Genomic DNA, 18,178 nt, shown 5'->3' on the forward strand with positions numbered 1-18,178 from the left:
ATCCGCGGTCGCGAGGCGACCAGATTGATGGGGTCGCAGCGGAGTTCGTAAGAGGACCGCCTTATCCTACTCCCCTTTCCCGTGAGCCCTTGCAACACCACCGAAACACTGGCAGCCTGTTCTAGGTGCTGTCGACTCCTGTCGCTGCTATCCCGGTAAAACAATAATTAATTAGCCCTGCTAGAAGCCCTGATTTCCATGCCCTGATTTCTATGCAACAATAGAATATCTGAGGAAAAAGAAATTCTGCGGACGATTACAATAATCCTTAACGAGAAATTTGAGCTCAGCTCTGTAGGCGTCGCAGGCCCTGTGGGCTTATTGTTTTGTTTTGCTGAGTCGTCAGCACGTCTGTTGACTATATTAGTTCGATAGTAGCATTAGTTGATGAAGACGACGATTTGCAGCGCACAGTGCGCGAGAATGTGTATGTTAGCTCGATAGCAGATGGCGATGTGCAATGCACAGCGCGAGAGTGTGTTGCAGTTTAGCACGAGGCGTGGCAGGCTGCGGCGATATAGCATAGTGCTCTCGTGTAGTGGCCCGCGAAGCTGATCTGTTCGCGCCTCCGCGGGTTCGAATCCCAGTCTTGACAATATTTACTTATTGTTTAGCTCGGTTATACGGGCGGCGACGACGCGGCTCAACCCAAGAACGGGCACTTAAGAGCTGCGCCGTAAAAAAGGGGAATTCACTTAATGCCACTTCAGCTTCAGCTCTTGGAAGGCTCATGTCGAGCAGTTGGTGATGGGTCACGTGCAAGTGGTTTATTAAGCCGTGTCACACATTGCCCGCTGATCGATGGGTGATAGGGTCCGTTGACAGTCAGTGGCAGACATAATCTATTTACAGTTAATGAAGATCAAATGAGGCATTAATCTCAACCATCGGGACCGATTGGTCATTCGTCCGGCGACAGTAGGATCACGTGACCTTGCTTTGCGATGATGTAATTTCATGCCAACGACGGCCATGAGATCTCGCGGAGGGGGGCGGAGTCTGCGCTATAAGAACTGAATCTGTAAAAATTGGATTCTACGATTGTGCTCGCCGCGGTGGCTCAGTGGTTAGGGCGCTCGGCTACTCTTCCGGAGTTCCCGGGTTCGAACCCGACCGCGGCGGCTGCGTTTTTATGGAGGCAAAACGCTAAGGCGCCCGTGTGCTGTGCGATGTCAGTGCACGTTAAAGATCCCCAGGTGGTCGAAATTATTCCGGAGCCCTCCACTACGGCCCCTCTTCTTCCTTTCTTCTGTCACTCCCTCCTTTATCCCTTATCTTACGGCGCGGTTCAGGTGTCCAACGATATATGAGACAGATACTGCGCCATCCCCCCCCCCCCCCCAAAAAAAAAAACAACATCAACAAACAAAACAATTATTACGATTGTGCTGACGTACGAACCTGTTGCTCAGTACACAGACTGCATCCGTGTACTCAGGCTCCTTCAAACACGCCACGGCTTTCTTGCCGCTTCTTTAATGACACCAAACTATAGCTTCACCCACTCTCGGCTCACAATCCGCTCACTCGCCTTCTGGGCACGCACCTCTGTTCGACAGCGTCTTCGTGTTGAGCTGCGGGCTGACTGGCCGCACCAGCAACATTCCTGCCGGCAGCTGACTCCTCTTGTTCGCTTCGCTCCCTTTTATAGTCAGCGACCCTGTAATGGGTTCGTAATGATGATGGCCGCAAGTGGGCGGATAAGGCCAGACGTCAAGGGGCCACGGTGCCCGGAGGCTGTGCGGTGACTCCTTCGAGCCGGTGCTCGAGTCTAGCTATGCGGCCTGCCGCTGTGAGTAACGACGGCTAATGTGACTGCCGCAGTGTGGAAATGTGACGGGTAAAGTGGCTCCGGCGCCGACCGGGTCAATTTGGGCCGAGAATGATCAGCGATGGGCGCTTAACTGCGGAACCGGCGAAGAAGGCGAGGTTGTATTACGGGAACCCATGCCCATCTTTCTTGAGCATAATTTTTAATTGGGTGGCACCTGTGGAATATAGTTAGACACTGTTACGAACGTATTGATGGGAATGGTCTAATCTTTTGATGCGTAGCAAATTTTTTTTTAAATCTTGCCCTGCGCTCTCACCGAGTAGTTAAGATTGATATAAAAAAAAACACTTGGATGCGTGTTTGACGACAGATGACAGAGAAACTGCAAGCGTCCCGAGGAGGGATCTGCGGATATATTGATTGTTATGGTGCTGTCTCACGATATGCGAGAAAATTACGTTCATAAAGAATTTTTATTTTAAAAATGCACTCCTCCAGAATCTATGGGTGTGCTAGTGCTAGCTGCCACACCCTGTATAGTGGTGCGGTTGGCTGTGCATGCTGGTGATGATGATGATGCACCACTAGGATTCCGGTGTGCCACGCAGGATAAGGCGACCTCGGGAGGGTCGTCCGTACCTCCTATACCATCAGACCAACCGCAATCATTGGCCGTGGATCTAGTTTGGGTCAGACATATTTTTCGAAAGCGATTGAGTTCTTGCCGGCCCTGTCGCGATGCTTAAAAGTATAAACGCGCACGATATAAACATCATTAAAAGATCCGCGAGCATCATATGGTACAAAATCTGTGAGTTACTGAATAAAAGAGAATATTAATACCGCGATAGGAATGCATAAATAAACATAATATATAAAAAGGTGTTCGAGGAGTTTTATTTGGCTGAGAGGTATAGTTTAATGAAACGGAAGGCAGATGGAGGAGGCGGAGTATATGGCAAGAAATATAAACGTACCATAAACCAGAAGTATAGTCTTGAGAGCGCACCTTTGAAAGTTCTTCTCAAAAAGAACAAAGCAAGAAGATGCGAGTGTGCCGTACATCCGCTCTATTCATCGGTTTCAATTTTCAAGCCGGTTATTTAGATTACAGCTATGCGTGCGGGCCGACATGAAAGCTGAAAAAAAATCTGTTTAAGTATTTAAGTACCCCGGAAGCGCCCAAATATCCCAGTGAAAAGAAAAACTAAACAATAAAATATTGTTCTGAGTGGTATTCTTAGTCTGGAGTTGATTCGTTAATTTTCTTATAATATATGCATTATGCACGAGCAACGCAGTAGTCGGCTAACTTAAAGTGACGGGCGAGTAAAATAATTGGGAAGCGCAGTTCTAGCCATCTCGCGTAAGGCTTTCACCATGTCCGGCATTACGTCCAGCATTTAATCCATCATTACAGCAGTGTGTTCTCTCTTGTAACAAGTTAGGTGGCTTCAGAAAAGTCAAGAACCAAATTCGAGAGGTTGCTGTGACTCGTACGAATGAATGGTCCATCATTCCGAGAGGGGGGGGGGGGGGGGGTATGCTTTGGGGGTGCCATTACACAGACGCTCAACACCAATCTATCTGCGCGGTATGATCGCCCATTTTCCTTCTCGTTCACAAAAGGTGAGCAAGACGGAAAAATTACGAACCGTTAGTGCGGAAATATAGCAGATGGTTACCGTGTACAAAATGGGACGCGATAAATCCACCGACCGTGTGTATGTACGCATATGCAGTCACCGAATGCATATTATGGCACTCCCGTGTCATCGTGAACTGTAGCAGCTACAGCAGTATCCGACGCTGCTGCATCGAGGAGTGCCGCAGGGCACACCAGCGGTTCCCCTGCAGTGTGTATGCGTGAGCCTGCATCAGTGCGTATGAACATAATAGTTAACAACTTCCTGTTACCCTTTCGTCTTGCATCTGAACGAAGCTGTACTTAAACGTGAGCACGCACCCCCCGGACCATACGAGGCAGTTGACGTGTTTAATATTTACGAAAAGGGAGAAATGTGATGGTCCAGGTGTACAAGTTGAACACAAGATGGTGCAATCACAGAGACGATATACAGGCCAATCCCTCACTGACGCTGCATAGCCGCTTTACTGCGAGTGCCTGTTTCTCTTCTCCAATCAGTTGCCAGTACCCAATGCACTTTTTGTATTTCTTTACACAGCCTCTTCGGGCGAAATAAATCAGCCTCCTCCCGAACGCACACAGGCTATAGGTATCGGACTGGAAATGGCACGCGCGCTCACCGAATGCGCTCTATCAGCTGCCGTATAACGAACGACCTGTTAAGCTGCGACGCTTATTAACCAACTCCCTGATTGAGGTTGAGGAAGGCGCTCGCAGCCGGCGTCCTTCGAAACTACCGCCCCTGGGAAAAAGCAGAGAAAAAAAAAACAGGGGGGCAGTATAAGGGGAAGGGGGAGGGGTGGGGTGTCTTTGAGATGCCTGGTCCTTTCTCTGCGCGTAGATACATAAATATCGTCGCGCTCCCCGGCCGGAATTAGGCGAGAAGGCACGCGACGCGCGGCGCCTCCCCTGCATATGTGCCCAGAGGCGTTTGTTATCATTAGGGTCAGCCCGAGGAGGCACACTCGGATACGGGGAGTGCGTAGCGCGGTGGCACGCACCACCCCGATACGAAACGAACGCCGGTGTACCACTATATGCTCCGTCTGCAGGCAGGGCCTGATTACACCCCTGCCGGCGCTTCGCGCGTCCGCGTTTATTTGCTCCTCTCCGCTCGGAGCCGTTGCTTAGAGGGAGCGAACAGGCGCGGTAAAGGTCTCGCCGACGACGCTAATGCGTCGGGATAGCTGGCAGGCAGCGAAATCGGCAGCCGAAGATATATGCGTGCATTCGCCGTCGGGAGTCTGTACTCAGTCCCGCTGCGTGCATGTATACACAGGCACACACGTTCGCCCGTGCAGCCTTACGGCACGCCTCCGGCCAGACTGTGGTGAAGCGGACACTGCGGCGCCCCAAAGTCTAGTCTTAGCACGTGCGAACAGTCGAGGCAGGCGCCTGCCTTCGCAGCAGTCGACCGAGACAGGCTTCTGGCTGTGTGTGTATATAGGAGTGAGGACCCCCAACGGAGTGAATGGCAGTGTCCGAATCGAATGAGAGTCAAATTGGAAAAGCCTGTCCGCGGTGGCCGCCGCTTGGAGTTGATTAACGGAGGGAACCGGGCCGCATATGCAGTCCAATTTCGCGAAGGTTTGCAGAAGGGGTGTGAGGTGGTGCAGCGGATGTGCCAGGGTCTGTAGACTTGCGCCACAGACTAAGGAGGCGATGTCCGCGGTGTCATAGGTGTTCTCTCTATAGGAAGCGCCGTGTGTGTGGGGGGGGGGGGGGGGTGGGTGGGGGGGGGGGGAAGGGGGGTCAGAGACAGGGCGTAATAGATCTTGCCGTTCAAGCGCTCGGGGGTGCTACAAACGATATGTTTGCGTATGCCTCGAAGATGCACCCCGCCAGTCAGTTCACATCTAAGTGGCTGTGGAATACGTTCCGCTGCGATGACTGGTGCAAATAGGTGAGAAGGAGCCGAGGGAGGGAGTGAAAAGCGTTGCACGCGCCGCAAAGACCGCATGCAGCGTGCGTCCGATTTATCTTTCCCGTTAAACGGTGCATTCTATAGGCAAGCAAAGAGGCGCATCTTACGTGGTAAGCTTCACGCGTGTCGCGCCGCAATGAACAATGAGCCTTCCTTGGACGTCCGCAGGACGTCTCAGACCTCCCCAGGACGTCCAAGGAAGTTTCAGGGCCCATTGGGCAGACATTTCCGCGAGAAATTCGGAGTCGAGATGACCTCCTCAGCGGGCAGATATTTTTTTTAAAATAAATTGATTGTTGACCAGCAGGATAGACGTCATGGCAATTTTACAGGTGCGATCAGAAGAGGATGAATTCATCGCACACAAAGAAAACTACAGCAGCGGTTCCTATCAATGAGCCCCTGTTTTGCAACGGAATACTTTTCTCGAATGTTTGTTGTGCTAGGCTGTAATTATATGGAATTAACTGCACAGCCCAGCAGAAAAGCATTTATTTGATTACTCTCAATACTGGTGAGGTGTGTGGGATACTGAGGCAAACTTCAAGGTGCAGGCACGCTTATCATGCTAATTATTTCAAAGGTTGCTGCGTCGGCGTACCAAGTGCATTGGATGCTTCGGCACAGATGGCAGTGATGTGACGCGCAGTGTTAATAAACTGAATGCACATCTGTCTTGAAAATTAGTGAAGAAAAGCGGAGAATTTCGCGAGCGAAGACTTTAGTCGGATTGTGAGTGCATAATGTTGCGAGAAAGTTGATTGATTTCAAGCTAACCAAAAACCAACCCAATCCCGGCCAACTGTTCTGCAAATACTTCAGGCGATACATTCTGACACTGCCCACACATTCAATGCATCCTCCCTCAATCGCTGCCATGAATATTTCTTCGTGGGCGAGCTATCTCGCTCCACAACCCCAGCAGCACAACTAATTGGCCCAATATTGGGAATATATTGGCAGATGCCGGTCCTACAAGGCACCAGAGGAAAACCAGCCAATTCCAATATTGGGCCGATTACTTGTGCTGATTGGGAACCCGACGTTCTCCGCGAAGTCCAGGAAGCTGTCGCTAAGTACAACAGATTTATTCTGGCTTCGTAAAAGCGGACTTTATCCGGATTTATTTTGGCGTCGTAATACCAGCTAGGTATTCTGCTAGGGTACCGCGAGGGACAGTCTTTGTAAAAAGTATACAGCCCAAGGGGTCTGCTTCTGAACGCTGCTGCACGGCTCCTCTTGCATACTCAGTGACCCTAATCTCACGAAGGCGGTAGGAACTGAAGTCCTCAACCTTCCCAAGCTTAGGGCTGCCAAATGTGCTAAAGAGCCCCACTAGACAGCTTGGAAGCAAACCCCTGGGGCTGTATATATTTGACAAAGACTGTACATACATGCATTGTGCAAGTTTATATATGGTTTACGGGAGTTTAACGTCCCGAAGCGACTCAGGCTATGAGGGACGCCTTTTAGTGGAAGGCTCAGGAATTTTCGACCACCTGGGGTTCTTTAACGTGCAGTATGTACATCGTACAGTACACGGGTCTTTAGCACTTCGTCTCCATCGAAATTCGACCGCATCAGCCGGGATCGAACCCGCGTCTTTTGGGTCAGCAGCCTGTTGGACTGCACTTTTTAATGTAGACTGCACTGCACTATGCTGTGGTGTACTGTACTGTACTGTTTGCCTTGTATTGTACTCCTGGCCCGTATTCTGAGCAGAAGCACATGATTTCTTGTAAACCTACAGGGTGGTGATACGCTAGCGTAAACAAGCGCGGAGCTACGCTGTTATCAACCCAGTACATGTGTCCGCGCGATAGCGCGTCGTTGTGCTTGACCGAGAAAGTCATCGACGGCGAGACAGGGTTTTGTCCGGGACACGTGCAGCGCAAGCCAGGTGGAGGCGGGCTGGTCCACATGGCGCCTTTTGTGCCGTGCTGCTTCTGTCTATTGTATTGTCCCTCTATCACAATTTTTTTCTCCATTTCGTTCTTTTCTTCCTATCCTGATCACCTTAGGTGCGTCCTTAAAAAGTGGACTCTGAAGAGCCGCGCTGACGTCAAAGGTATGCATACCTCTAGGCAGTGCTGAAAGTGTATAGAAGACGAGCAGTGCACCTGGAACAGAACACCTTTGAAGGATGTGTGCTTCGTGATGAAGTCAGCAAGCGACTTCTCGCGTGGTTCGCACGTGGTTACGACGTGGCAAGTGGAAACGTGTGTTGTACACTAATTAGACGCTGTTGATAAACGATCATTGAGATTGATGCCAGAGAGTATGCGTTATCGTTCGTGTCCCTCCCTGACGGGGCATACGGGGCCGCAGACAAGTACGGACCGTGCGAGCGGGTGGCGCGATCCAGTCCTTCAATCACAGTGTGACAGGCTGTAACCCCTGTCCATTCTCCCTCACCCGTCACCTCTCCCCTCTCTTCGTCTTCACTCTTCCTATTTTCTTCTTTTCTTCTCTGCAAAGAAAAAGGGAACTTTCCCTCTCCGCAAATTACCAGCTACCAACAGAGGCTTCAGATCGATGGACAGACGACACATTTTTCCAATACGGCGGTTCTAATGCTAACGCATGAAATGATAGCGGTAGTGCTGAGCAACGATAGCAGAACCAGCAAGTTCTAGTGACGTTGGCGTTGAAAAGCACGAAGAGAGAACAGTGGGGAGAGAAAAAACGAGAGTTGAAGACGTCGTAGCTGAAAGCAAGGAGAACTGAGCAGGGCATGTAATGCGAAGGTATGACAACCGGCGGGACCTTAGGGTAATGCAGCGAATTCCAAGAAAAATCAAAGATAGCGGGGAGGTAAAAAAAGGATGTAGAGGGTGAGGTGGGTCATTGAGACGAAGTTTGAGGGGAGAGGGTGGGTCGATTGTGACGACTGAGGAGACTTGATAAGAACGATAGCAACCGATGGAGTGGGTCAGCGGCCACCGCTGAGCGCGAGGTTGCGGGTTCGATCCTCGGCGCAACAGTAACACTTTGGCTATGGCAAAATGCAGAAAGCGGCAGCTTGCTCAAACGATGATAGACCGTGAAGAATCCCCGGTTGTGGAGATGCTACGGCTTGTTCGCTGCGTAGGAATTTATACGCATCTGTATGATAAAGTATGAGTAACAACATCATGATTAATATGCGTAGACATAACAGCAATAACAAGACACTTAAGCTCCCAGGAAATCCACATCAATGCACTTTCTTGCTGCTTCCAGGGTTATTGCTTTTGCCAAACAAAAAACGTGGACGATTTAGCTTGGTTACGCCAAACGTGAATTAGGTGCGCTGGCACTTCGGTTTTCAAAAACTTCTGTTTTGATTTTGGCTCGAGGCTCGGTTTTCAAGGTCAAGCAGGCTTCAGACGAAGATGGGATGTGTTAGTGCTAGCGTACTAAAAAAGGCGGGGGACACTTTAGCTTCGCCTTAAGGATATAATGAGATAGTGTTTAGGTTACAATGCCCATGTATGCAGAATTGGTTATTCTCTACTTAACAGTCATAGGTCCCTGGTAGTCCTCATACCTCTACTGGCGCAGTGGTGCAGCAGTCAAGCGATGCGCCACTTCCCTGCGATGTGGCAGGTGCTGCCACAGGTGGGGCTTACGCGACACAGGTTGCTCTTCCCGAGCAACCTGCGTCGCCAGACTGACAGAGGCGACCGAGCAACTCGCGTCGCAGACAGGCGAAATCGACGATTGGGTGTCTTACCACTAGCCCACTAACGAAGCACTTGCGGCGATCAATTTGAGAACGTATATAATTTCATTGAGAAAACCCATATCGCGCGGTATGAATTCTCCAAGAGTAATGCTATTGTCATGTTGTGGTCGTGCAGTTTATTGTGTATCTGATCACGGTTTTTTCCGGCCTATGTAGAATTGAGTTTAGTGCACTGTACAGTTATTTTCAAAAGCCAAAAATGGACAGATACACGTCTTAAAGAATCTCGAAGCTGCACAGTGACCTTTGCAATCTCGGCACTCGACAGGCCTCCCGCTGCGTGCCTTGCAGGAAACTTTGACCGCCAGTATAGCGCACCTGTGATTAGCACGAGACAAGACACTGGGAAAGCAGCTTCGCTGCAATTGTTTCCCTTCCACAGCTTTTATTTTTATCGTGAATTCATTGGAAGCACAATCGCGCGTCTCGTGGGTTCACTTGACACGAACCTAATTTAAAGAAAAAGAGATAAAAGGTTACGAGATATGAACCTGGTTGATTTTTTCCCCTTGTCCTCTCGAGTGTCTGTCGTCACACTGTGTTCGTCTTTATCATCGGAATGCCTGCTCTCGGGATCCGAAACATAGGCTACCAGATTAGGTGACCGCTGGTGCTCGGCGCGTTGATAAGCCAATCATCTTGGCGCGATAATCAAAGTTGTGCGCAAAATGAAGCGAAGGACTGCCGGGTAGAGTGAATAAACTGACAGTAGTTCAGAGGTGAACTAAAGCATTCGTCTTGCTTAAAATGAGTATAGACACTACCTTTTAATTGCGCGTTTTGTTCATTGTGATGATGCCTAAGACATTATGGATGGAGTAGCTAACAATTTATAATTGTATTTTTTCTCTCACCTGTGTCGGTTTCCGTTTTCAGCAGCCGAGCGATGGCCATGACGTCAAAGGTGAGAATAGGTCGCGTGGGACATGACGGAAACTGCAATATAATTGCCGCTTCTTCAAGCTTATTGTCATTCCGCCTCTGAAGGCATGCTGGTTTTAGCATTGCAGTGAATTAAAATGGTGAAGCAACGATTAAATCGCAATTTTTTCAGGCCTCACGTGACAACCGAAACAGCTGAGAAGAAATTTGATTAGAAACTACTTGCAGACCATATGCAAATACCCTCCACGGGGTGACCTATTTATGCTAATCTCTTATGCACTAGCTATTTCAAAGAAGAAAACAAGCGACGAAAAATATGGTGTCTATACTTCTTTGATAGTTTATGGGGGCTTAACGTCCCGAAGTGCCTCTGGCTATGAGGGACGTCGTAGTGGAGGGCTCCGGAAATTTCGAACCCCTGGGGTTCTTTAACGTGCACCGACATCGCACAGTACATAGGCCTCCAGAATTTCGCCTCCATCGAAATTCGGCCGCCGCGGCCGTGATCGGACTCCTGTCTTTTGGGTCAGTAGTCGAGCGCCATAACCACTCAGCCACCGTGGCGGCACGCTCCTTTTATGGGTTTCATCACGTTCTTATGTTTGTGTATGTTGGTTTTAGCAGATATTTTATATAAATTTCACTTATGAAATGTGAAATATTTGGGCGGGTACGTGCCTATTACTATCAGCAGAAAATAAAACTTCTGCGCGGAAAAGAAAAAACGCCAACCGATTCGGTTAAATTGAAAGAATGTTGTACGACCAGTAAAAACAAATGCGGCAGGGCATTATTCTCTCAAATGGTATGTCATGTGCTAGACCGAGAAACAGTGATATTCCTTCCAGGGAACGTTCCTTTTTAAATGAAATTCTAGGACAGAATTTGTCGAAAAGGGAATATTCAAGGAGTTTCAGAGAATTTTAAGAACCGAAATTGTCTCACTTTTTCCGACGCAGTTTCTAAGCGGCTGCAGAAAATCAAGGGCTGAAAAAGAGAATTTTGGGACTAACTGAGAAAATTTTCGGTTGCTTCATGAAAACCACTGCCAAGAAAGTGATCGGACTAGAGCCCAATCGGACATGATACGAAAAGCAGGGGCAGAGGGGGTCTCTTACCTGCGCCACACGCCGCGTTTCGTGCCGTCCTCCTATTCCATTGTGTTGTTCCTCTATCACAAGCTGCTTGCTCTTTTCTGTTCTGTTCTTTCGCTCGCATTCTAATCCCCTCAAGTGCGTCCTCAGAAAAGTTGACGCTGGAGCTGCATGATGACGTCGGAGGAATACGCAGAGGTCAGGCTCGAAGTGCACAGATTGCAGGAATCGCGCTTTGAACGCAACAGATTTGAATGATGTACACTTCTTGGTGAAGTTCGCGTGCTACTGCGCGTGCACTGCACATGGTTGTGAAGGTACAGGAGGAGAAAAGACGCGAGTTGCTCGCTCATTATATGGTGAATCAAAACACTTGCGGAAGAGAACAGTAACACCTGCCAGGGTGGCTCAGTGGCCATGGTGTTCTTATACTCGAACTACATTGCGCTTTTTATCTCGGCCGTGGCAGCAGCATTCTGGCTGAGGCGACATGCCATAAACTTCATGTGTTGATCTTTTGGTACTCACTAAAGAACCTATAGTTTATCAAAACTAATTGTAAGCCTTCTACTGCGGGTATGGCTCTGACCACAGCCTACGCTACGGCATAGAGATACTAATTATCTAAGAAATGCAGAAATAAAGCAAGTTTTAGCATGTCGTAATTAGCGAGTAATGCTGGAGCGTTTATAGCACATGAAAATATCGATGCTCATGTGTGCAAGACGCAAGATATGTGCAACAACTAAGCTCGACTGCTTCTGAAAAAAAAAGAACTGTGGCAATCACTAGAAAAAAATATTCGTTCTAGCAGGATAGCACATTCTCCGCGGTCAAAATTTCCCTCGCATACAAAAGGATATTTCTTACGAAGCGACTTTTTACGGTGAAGAAGTTCGCTGTAGATTAGATTACAGTTCTTTGATTGAGAGAAGTGCGGCTAGCGTAGTATACCTGTATAGCATACAGCACAGTATGACGAAATACTGCAGAAATTCGACTGCAACTTGCAATAAGCGCCCGGATACTCAACTGGACGATTACAAAGCAACGACCATTTTGAAGCACGCACCGCGACCATTACAGTCTCCAGCCCTCGACAGGCAACATCCTGTGTCGCGTGAGATAAGTTTTGTTCGTCAGTGGCGCACGCGAGATTAGCACGAGACTTGACGAGGCTCCGAACAGCACCGCTGCGGTATCTCGAACCAGCAGCATTCTTGCGAAACCCATTCGAAGGACTGTCGTATCTCTGATGGCTTCACGCGGCACTTACAACAAGAAAAAAAGAAAAGAGAACAAAGGATCGACTTAACAGATCGTTCTCTTCTCGTCACTCCCGTTGAGTGTCTGTCGAGCTTCACTCCGTGTGTTCGTGGTTATCGTTGAAGTGTGGCCGTCACCAGGATCGGAAACTGCACGAAGCCAGCCGATTAGGCGATAGCGGGGGTCTAGGTGCGCAGATAGGCCCGGGCTCGAGTGGTTAATCAGAACAGAACAGTACGTCCGCGATAAGAGAGACCTTTCCAGTGAGTGAATGAGTCGAGGGCTGAATGAATAACGGAAATATGCCAATTTTGCTATTTTACTGTACGCTGACGTGGTGTCGCAGCTCACCGTACGTCTGTGAGTTGCGAAACCAGTTGAAAGGTGAATCGCTATACGTCACTGTCCAGAACACACGTGTGTCGCTGACCCTATACCCCCCCCACACACACACACACAGACACCCTGTCGACTATGTATACAGGGTGTTTCACCTAAGACATCGGACAACTTTAAAAATAGCATTTTTTGAGTTCAAAGAGTGCTTTTTTTGATATGGTATTATCAGCGGTGTAGTACAGGATCGGTCAAAAGTTTCCAGGCGAGAAAATCTGCTTTCGAGCACTGTAGGCAGGCAGTTACAACACCCTCGAAGCCCAAGGTCTCGGTAGAGGATATAACAAGTATCATTCTCACCTCTTAGAACCTTGATAACTTTATTGCTATCATAAGTGGAACGATATGCCGCTGAAAAGCAGACCCTGTGGCCTGGGAACTGTTTACCGATCCTGTACATCGGAATGCTGGTTAACTAAATTGAATACTTGACTTATAAACTATTACTGCCAGACTCTTTAATTATTGAGAGGCGTGTAGCCCACCGTAAGTAATATCCACATAAAATTTCAGAATTTCGAGAATGCGGTTTCCCTCGGCGCTATGGCATAAGAAACGCTGGCTACATCGCGCTAAAATACGCGGGCTTTCGAGAAGCTTGCAGGCAAAGCAACTCTGTCCGGTGCACGTAACTCGTCGAAATTACCAAAATTTGTTGAGGCCTCAGCGCCGAAGGTAACCGCGTTTTCTAAATTCAGAAAACTGATGCGGACATTGCGGTCCATTGTTTTCAGAAGTGTTTGGCGCTCAGGACAAGGAAACAATGAGCAAGCGGCTGCGTACAGCCAACGCCGGCGAGTTGCGACAGCAGGCCATGTCTAGCATTATAGTATTTGAAACAAGAGATTTGGGCCAGAAAACACACAGTCCTCCCCGTACAGAAATGGTTTGTAGACAGTCTCTACACTTCGTATAGACTCTATTTCCTTCATATATATATTTCTTTTTGTCTTTTCATAGTCTAAAGACTGTCTATAGAAAGAAGTCTACTGAAAGTGCATGGCGACAAATCTATAGATTGTCTACAGACTGTCTGCAGGATTTGTATTGCCTATAGACTGTTCTCTGGGGTTTGTCTATAGAGGGTCTATATACTTCATAGGCAAAAGTCTATGGACAGTCTATAGACTGTCTGAATAGATTTTTGTAAGTGTCCAGCGCCTAAACCTGCGACCGGCTGGCTCGTTTAAAGTTCTCCCGAACGCAAGCTTGTGCCCTCGAAACGCAAAACAGACAGGGGTTTCTCTGGGGGAAGAAGAAAAATTAATTTGCTGGAGTGGAGCCGGACAAGTGGCGCGAGGTGACACGGGGAGTCCATTAGGTGGACAATATGTACAGGCTGCGGTGGAGCTCGTGTGCCAGCACTCTAGCAGGGCTGGCAGGTGCCGACGAAAAAAAGGCGGGGGGGGGGGGGGGGGGGGGGACAATACGCTTGGAGTGGGGGTTTCGTTGCCGCGAGAGAGCGAAGTAAGAGAGAGAGAAAAAGAACGAGTGCAGACGTGAAAGGAAGACGACAGTGACAGGAAATTAACCTCGCGCGTATATACCGAATTTACCCGAGTGTAGAGCGACCTCTTATACCTGTAAACACAAATACGCCTATGTGGGAGTAAAAAAGGGTGTAAAGTTTTGTCTAGCGCGCACTCTTGTATAAAAGGGAATGCGTTAGAGGAAAGTAGCTTCCTTTTTATTCCTTGCTGTTTAGAGTGTACCCAACAATTCTGGACAAACGAAATTCTCAACGGGAAAGGCTTTATGAACGCACTTTTTTTTCGTATCATAGTAAGATTTCACTATAACAATCAGTATATCCACAGATCTTCCGTGAGCAGACTTGCATTTTTTTTTTCTGTAAACGTTTTTGCTATCATCAGAAACGTTCCCCATTGGTTTTCTATGGCAGTCTGAACTGCTCGATGCGCGCGATGGAAACACTCTAAAAGAAAGATTTTGGTACGTATCGGAGGAATGGACAATTACCTTCAATATTTCCATAACAGTAGCTTACAGAGTTCCAATGTTCAAAATTCTTGCCCAAGAATGCTGGACATGACTCTAACGCGAGGGAGTCGCTTTTACCAGCGCATTACAAGAAAAAAAATCACCTGATTAACCGATATTACTGATAAAATTAATTCGTGTCTCGTTAACTTAAACTCTCCTAATTCGGATGTCTTATTTATTGAAACTGATGCTTAGGCTCTGTCAACATCAAACGAATTAAAAATGCTCCATTTTACTCGAGTGTCGCATAATTGGAATAAAATGTTAGTGTCCTTCGAATTACCAGGTGCTTATTTATAAGTTATAACGTGAGGAGTGACCTTTCCGTATTGTGCAATGAATAAAAAAAGCGCCTTGCGTTTCAGCAAATACGGTACACACCGGCGACGCCCGCAGCTTCGCCGCGTGGGCGACAGAATCAAACCAAACAACTCCGTGTCTCGTGTTACGACAGAGGAGTCGGGTGACAGCTGGGAATAACTACCGAGACTTCCGCCCTGTAGCTGGCTCGCCGTAGTTTTTGCCGGTTGTGCACTCGTTACCAGGCACGTTTGTCCCGGAGTCGTTGCTACTTATTACCAAGACTTTGGGACAGCGTCCAGCTAGTACCACTAAGCACCTTTCTGTTCTCTAACAATTAGGTCACTCTATTTCTTGATTACGTCACGGATGACGCCAAAGCGCTATCGTTTGAGTGTTCAAATCCACGCGCCACATGGTGGTAGCCAACGGAAGTAGAAACGCTGATCCGGAATTTATGGTAGTGGTTTATGAATAAAATATATTGCACATGATGACGTGACAAATAGTGCACTTATATAGACAACGTCGAAAGTATTGACGTACCGGAATTGCGAAATGTAAGAACATTTTCTGTTTTCTTTGCCTGTGTTTTCGCATTTTCACATTCTCACCTGTGCGACTACGCTGCCAACGTGTGACGTGCAGAACTACTGCACAACATAGGGATAGCAGAACGGCGGCAACTTTCCGAGTATTGAACAGGAAGAGCAGCAGGATAGAAGGACAATAGTTCATGTGTTCATTACACGACCGGCTTTACGAAGCAAAGCTGGCCAAGGTTCTTTATAGCGGGCAGCAGCGGAGGACAGGAGCAGGAGACAAACGCAGCCCTGTGCTTTTTTTCGTTATGTGCGTGCAGTAATCATGAGCAGCGACATAGCGAACATCCGGGCTTTGAACGAATGGATACAGGATCCACAGTCGAGTAGTCTTAGAAAAACTTTACAATGCAGTACACCCTGTTTATCGCGCTATAAAGTCGCTTTGATGTTCAGAACGGGTGCGCCTTGAGACCTGCGTACACTGGGAAGCTTTAGTTTCAGGCGCACTGGCATAAATGCAAAGAAAACTTGGCTTACACAGTGGAATGTACGGTATGTGTGGTATACGTACGAAATGAACTCCACCTAAGACAAACGGTTGCAGCTGGCCTCTTGGCACGACAGTGCAAACAATAAATATTTCCCGGAAAGTTTCTGAGCGGACTGGACTATTCCGTGAGCTCCAGGCATCGTCGGCTATTACGGAAATGCGAAAACGACTCCGCTATGAAAAATGCGAGAGGGGACACGCAAATTCGTCCATGTATGGAAGCTAAATCAGGGGTTCATTTAAAATAAATGCTAGTGCGTAGGGACCGGTTATTTCGAAGCTAAGTGGTAATCATCGTTGCAATGCTCATCCGTAGCTGGCATAATAAACATGATCGCTATAGTGCATGTACAGTCGTGAGCATTATGAAAGGGAACGATGTTTCCGCACGAAACTGCGATTTTTCTCGTTATTTTCCGGTTAAATTTTAGAATGACTTTTGGATATTATACGCCTGAAAGAAAGTTAAAAGGGAGTAAAAAAAGTTGCGCTCGTCACACATAATTATGGAGTGATACATAAAGGAACGCTCAAGCTTCGTTACCTCTCGTATTTCTCACGACTGTACATGCCTACAGCTGCGCTCATGATTGCGTGTAATTTCTGCGTCACACATTCCGCAAGCTTTCGTTGTCGCGGTTCTTTAGCCCCTTTAACATGACGTCAATTACTGTAGAGTAACTGATTTGAATAAATATTTCCGCCCACTATGACTCAAATATCGTCACTGCTCGGGTATAAGCCAACCAGTTTGTTTCCGACAACTTGTTGGTAAAGACAGGAAATGACTCGCACGCGAGAAGGCTTAGCACAGAGAGTGAAAGGAATTTTCTTTAGGCGGGCCGAGGGCGATGTGCTTAGTTCAGAATTTTCCTCGATCGTTCACACAGACAGTGGCGCGATACTTCGAAAGCCACTTGACTGCGAGGTAAACGGAATAACTTTCACATTGCGTCAAACGCAGCAACCCTTACACGTCGACCACGCTTTCCAAGAATGGCCGCATATCAGCATGCGCGCGGATTTTACGGGCGATCACGCGACGAGACTTCGCGAAAAACCGAGGCTGGCGTTGCGTTCTAAACCGGCGCACGCGACCGTAAATTCTGGCCGATGACGTGAAAAGCATTAATACGGCTCTGCATGCTTCCTCCACGCATAGACGACGCCCGGGCATGCCAGTATGCTCGAAGGAGACGACCTGTTTTGTGCCTTTTTTTTTTTTTAGTCCTGCACCGTTCCCCGCGTTGGGCGCCAAAAAGTGCTCGCGAGAATCAGTCGGGGCAGGTTGGTGAGCATGCGTGACCTGAAGACGCTGCTTTCAACGGATACCGTTTTGTAAGAGGGCGAGCATTAAGGAGCTCGCTCGGTTTCGTAAACGTCGAGATACGCGTGAAAGAAAAAAAAGAGCGAAATAAATGAAAAAGAAAGCAGATAGCATTCAAGCGGCCTGCCGGATTGCGTTAGGCAAGCTAAAGCATTCGTCTCCACCTTATTGCTGTACCGCGTGTCGTGCCAGAAGACAAGCAGACGACGTGGAGTGAAAACTCATACGACAAGGAAGACGGTGTTTTCTGCTAACTCAAGAGCAGGCGGATTTCTCTCGAGCACACGAAAACATATCATTCTGTCTCGTCTCGTATAGGATCGAAAGAGAGAAACATGTTAGGCTTAGCAGCAACACACGTTGATATTGCCTTTGGCACATTCGATACGACCCAGAGAATGTACAGTCTGTGCAGGGATAAACGTGCGCTACGAGAAATAAAGAAGAGGTTAGAAGTGTGTTATATGACGTTTGGAAAACAAGAGAAGGATGTTTTGTGATATTTTTCGCGACTTATCCACAATAGCCAGGATCAGTGCGTGTCCCCCCCGTAGTAGTTCACAAAATGACGGCAGGCTCAGAATTTAAATTTCATTTTAGATTTCTTTTTGCCTTGTGAAGGCACGGATTTTCTTGTCATAATAGCACTACTCTGAATTTACAGTCTCGTCTGAAACTGCAAAATTCATTGGGTTGCTGCCTTACAAAAATAAGGTAAAACCAACTTGAGTACTACAG

The 18,178-nt window shown here is 47.9% G+C and overlaps 1 protein-coding gene across 6 annotated transcripts in view; it reads right to left on the minus strand.

Annotated features, from left to right (window-relative positions):
* LOC144132767 (sperm-specific sodium:proton exchanger-like) overlaps positions 1-18,178 on the minus strand; it is a 289,947-nt gene that overhangs the window by 45,376 nt on the left and 226,393 nt on the right. The window contains exon 1 of one of the 6 annotated variants that reach the window (XM_077665415.1): positions 12,369-12,386. The exons of 4 other annotated variants lie outside the window; for them this stretch is intronic. The gene's annotated coding sequence lies outside the window, so the exon portion shown is untranslated. Of the gene's footprint in view, positions 1-9,927; positions 10,010-12,368; positions 12,387-18,178 lie in introns of those variants that run through there. One more of the 6 variants, XM_077665416.1, reaches the window with a different exon arrangement.

The sequence above is a fragment of the Amblyomma americanum genome, chromosome 5, assembly GCF_052857255.1.
Source record: "Amblyomma americanum isolate KBUSLIRL-KWMA chromosome 5, ASM5285725v1, whole genome shotgun sequence".
Taxonomy (NCBI): Eukaryota; Metazoa; Arthropoda; class Arachnida; order Ixodida; family Ixodidae; genus Amblyomma; species Amblyomma americanum.